At 45.8% G+C, this 4,498-nt stretch overlaps 1 pseudogene; it reads right to left on the reverse strand.

Annotated features, from left to right (window-relative positions):
* Nucleotides 1-535: 535 nt before the first annotated feature.
* LOC138149792 (AMP deaminase 2-like) lies at nt 536-2,761 on the reverse strand (annotated as a pseudogene).
* Nucleotides 2,762-4,498: the final 1,737 nt, after the last annotated feature.

The following is a 4,498-nucleotide window of genomic DNA, read 5'->3' on the forward strand; positions in this document are numbered from 1 at the left end:
TATACCTTAAGTTATCTAGTTATTCCTCAATTGTTGGACATCCTCTTAGCTTTTGCGTTTTCTTCTTTCCTACCACAAAAAGAGACACTTTAATGTTTTTCATAGACATAAAGTCCTTTTCCATTTATTGCCTTGGGGGAAAGGCATAGACGTTGTATGGCTGGATAAAATTATCTTATTTTCTCTACATTCTATTCTCATTTTTATTGGTTAGTAACTTTTGGTGTATAATTCTAAATTGCTTTCCAGATTTCACCCATTCACAGGTCCACCAACAGTGCATCCTGGTGCTTGTTTTCCTATATCCTTGTCAAATAGTAGAAGATAGTTATCTTTTTTTTTCAATTGCCACTCTCACACCTCCCCAATATTCTCTTTACAAATCTAAACATATCCAATTCTTTTAACTGATTCTGATATGACCTGGATTCAACGTTATTCAACCAACTAAATGGCATCTCTGGATACTCTCTAGCTTTTTAATATCTTCATAAAATGTAATGCCTAGAATTCAACTCAGTATTCCATATGGTCACTAGTGAGAACAGTGTACAATTAGCCAGTGGCTCTTCACCTTGTGGTAGAAGCCACTCATGAGGACAATGTTTCAGGCCAGCTCTTACATGTCACAAGAGCTCAAATTTCACACCTGAGTGGCAATGCTATACTCCTCCATCAGAGGCTCCTTGGTGAAATGAAACTGCAGGGGGCCATCAGTGGAGAAGGAGACCATGAGTCCCTCCCCCCCCCCCCCGCAATGGGTTGCCGCAATGGGTTGCCGTGGTAGCTGAGAAACAGGCTGCTGTTGCTGAGCAGGGACATGGCAATGCCAATCTGAGTCAGGTAATACAGGTACTGCCAGACTGGCGCCTTTCAAAGAAACAGCCAGTGGGAGATGTTCTCGGCCAGCATGGAGGCTGATACCAGATGGTGGCTGGGGCCTGCGTCCCCACAGTGAAGCAGGAGCACAAAGGTATGAAAACCCTGCTCTCTCTGCAGGTGGTTGAGCACCACCATGTTGGCATAGGTGTAGTACAGGTAGTAGGAGAAGGGAAGGTTGTCCTCCTCCACTTCAGCCTCAGGGAGTGGGCTTTCCAGATTGAACATGTGGTTTTCAGGCTTGGATTCATCACCCACACTGTGAAAGCCATACACCATCTCCAAGAAGAGATGCAGGACAGGATGCCTGGAGGGGTGCACTGTGGCCTTGAACAGCGGCAGGAAGATGTTCTCTAGCATCTCCTGAAGTTGGCCAGCTGACCTTTGGTGCAGTAGACGTCAAAAAGCTGGGGCACCTGCACCAGCCAGTGCAATTTGGGCGAATGCACACGATGTTTCACGGCCCAGCCTGACAGCTTGTCCTATTCATCCCAAGAGCGCCAGTACAGAGAGAGGCGCAGCTCTGCGTTCCGGTACTAACTCTCTTCCAAGTCCGAAATCACCTCCTTGATGATGTGGGCAAATCATTTTCCCAAGACCCTATTGTCTGTTTTGATGAAGATCTCTCCAAGGAAGGACTCCCTGATGGGGTCTAGTTGAACTTGTCAAATCGATGGAAGGTATTCCGATCGGAATGCACATCAAGTGTGTACACACTCAGGTCATAGGCCATGAGGTTTATGCTCTGGATGACCCCCCCGCAGCGTCTGCTCCTGGCCCTGCTCCACATGCACAATCTCCTCCAAGTGCCACTTTATGGCTCTCTTGATGAAGCAAAGGAGATGCTTCTGGTTCACAGAAGACTGAGGTGTGGATGTGTGTGTCCATCTTCCTGATGTTGTAGAAGTCCTGATGGGGCACATTCTTCTGGGCAGCCAGCTCCTTTAACTCACTGAACAAGACATGCATCTGGAACTTGGACCTCAGCTACTGCAGCCGAAAGTAGCAGAAGGACTTTATGGGACCGTTGATGATTAGTACCATTAGCACGTTGACATCAGCTACAAACTCCTGGAGGTCAGAATATGGCAACTCCAGCTGAGTTCTGTTCCTCAGGATCCCTTTTCAGGTAGACATGGACAACTCCCCAGACAATACGTAGCCCAAAGCCCAGGTTCCTGGGCATGGCGGCAGGCTCACATTGATCATAAGGGTGCTATTCTAGCACTGGGGAGTGGACCGGGGCATCAGCAGACACAGGGTTCTCTGGGCTGTGCTCCAAAGTCCTGGTCTCCAGGGGCTTCTCAGCTAGCTGCTGCAAGAAACTTCGAATGGTGGGGCAGAAACTCTGAAGGCCCAGGGCCATGTACTTCTCCTGCATGAACAGTGCCCATACCACACTCTTAGCTGCATACGACAGGTGAATGAATAGTAACCCACATTTCTCCCCAGAGATGGAGACGCTCTGAAACTCCTGTTCCAGATGTCCATCTCACTTGCTGGACCCACTTTTACCCAGAGCCTCTGCTCCTTGTACAACTGTAGGTCTGCAGCATTGTCTGTCTTCAGAAAGTCTTGCTTGGCCTGAAGGAGAATGTCCAGTTCCAACTTGACATCCTGGCTGATCTGTCACTTGGGCCTCTGGCGCTGATCCTCCAGCTGGTCAATGGGGGCACTCCTCCGGGAATTCATACAGGGCACTCTAGGGCTCACTCTCCTCCAAGGAGCGGCTAAACTATTCCTCATTTATCTCCTAGAATTTGCCATCCAAGGAGGTGCTCAGGTTGAGTGGGAAGTGTTTGAGGTAGGGTGGAGCGCCAGGCAGGGAGCAGGCAGATTGCAGCAGGGGTTCCCCCTGCCCACCCCCAGCCTCTGTGGCCATGCTGGCAGGCGCAGCTAGCAGGAGTCTGCCCAGGTGCTTGGCCTCCACAGCTCAGGCCCTGGGGGTGAGTGGCGGGGTGGGCCAGGTACTCCCCAGGGAGTACAGAGGGCAGGCCTGGGGCCCTGGAACTGGCTCCATCCTGGGCTCTTCCCTCTACACCCCAAGCATTGGGCTATATGTTTTTGAATATGAAATTAGTTTGGGATGATTTTGTATATTTTTTAGAAAAGTTTGCTTTTTTCCCCCAGTTCAATGGGAGAGGTGAAGAAATTATATGGTTATTTGAAAAAAAAAGAAATAAAATAAAAGACTTAGCTAATGCATACATGAATGGAAAAAGGGAAAGGATTTAAAGGTTAATGTGGTGGTAAAATCAACAAGAGAAACAACTGATTGGAAATAGAAGGTAGAGTTTGAGACAAGATGGTGGAGTACACACACACACACACACACACAAACATACACCCGTGCACACACACATACAGAGGGCACAGGGTAAGTTGAATATGAAGGGAAGATGTCTAAAAATAAAACTAAGCATTGAGAGAGGAATGTATTGTGAAAAAGAAAGGGAGGGGGTAAAATGGGATACATTACCTCACATAAAAGAGGCAAGAACAACTCTTTAAAATGGAGAAGAGGGAGGACGTGAGAGGAAATGGTGAGCTGTGGGGGGCTATTGATATCCCGTCCTCTTACTTACCTATAGTAAGTCTTCGGTCGTCAACGGCCTCCTAGGAGGAATTACCAGACAGAGCACCCGAGGTTTGCAGGAGTTGTTTATTCAGGCTCAGCTACATCGCGACTGCCCCGAACTTCCGTATCAGGGCAACTTATAGATACACATAGCCAATCATCTTCCACAACTCTATTCATTACCTTTTAAGGTCATATATCAAGCAAGCAAGCCTTAGCCCATATACCATTACTTCCTAGCCCCCAACAGTGAGCCTTACTATCATCAGATTTGAATTAAGAAGGGAGTAACATACACATTCAATTGGGTATAGAAATCTATCTTACTTAGAGGAAAATGAGGGAGAAGGGCAGAAGAGAGAGGGGATGATAGAATGAAGGAGAGACTAAGAGAGGGGTAATCAAAAGCAAACACTTGAGGAGGGACTTAGTCAAAAGAAAGAACAGAATTAATGGGGGGGCAGGAGAGAATGGAGGGAAATATAGTTAGTCTTTCATGACATGACTATTATCGAAGTGTTTTGCAAGACTAGACCCATTTAATTGATACTGAATTGCCTGACTTCTCAATGGTGGTGGGGAAGATGAAGGGAGAAAATTTGGAACTCAAAATTTTAAAAATGAATGCTAAAAATTATTTTTACAAGGATCTGGGAAATAAAATATACAAGAAATGGGGTATAGAAATATCTCTTGTCCTATGGGAAAATAGAAGGGAAGGGGGTAAGAAAAGGGGATGGTGATAGCAGGGTGATGGGGCAGATTGGGGAAAAGAGTAATCAGAACATATGTCATCATGGGGTTGGAGGAGGTGAGAGATGGGGAGAAAATGTGAAAATAATAATCTTGTGGGAGTCAATTGTCAACTAAAAATAAATTAATAAAAATATCAAATTAAAGACAAAGAAATAGATGGCAAAGAAGAGGAAACTGAAGAAAGATTGAAAACTTATGAACTTGGGTGACTGTATTTAATAGCTAAATTTTAAGGAGGTACACATTTTAAGTAGAATTTTTTATTACTGTGTAAGTCATGTTGAG

Source organism: Petaurus breviceps, unplaced genomic scaffold (genome assembly GCF_028583685.1).
Source record: "Petaurus breviceps papuanus isolate PSGF00001 unplaced genomic scaffold, PetGlider_PUasm1.0 90849, whole genome shotgun sequence".
Lineage (NCBI taxonomy): Eukaryota > Metazoa > Chordata > Mammalia > Diprotodontia > Petauridae > Petaurus > Petaurus breviceps.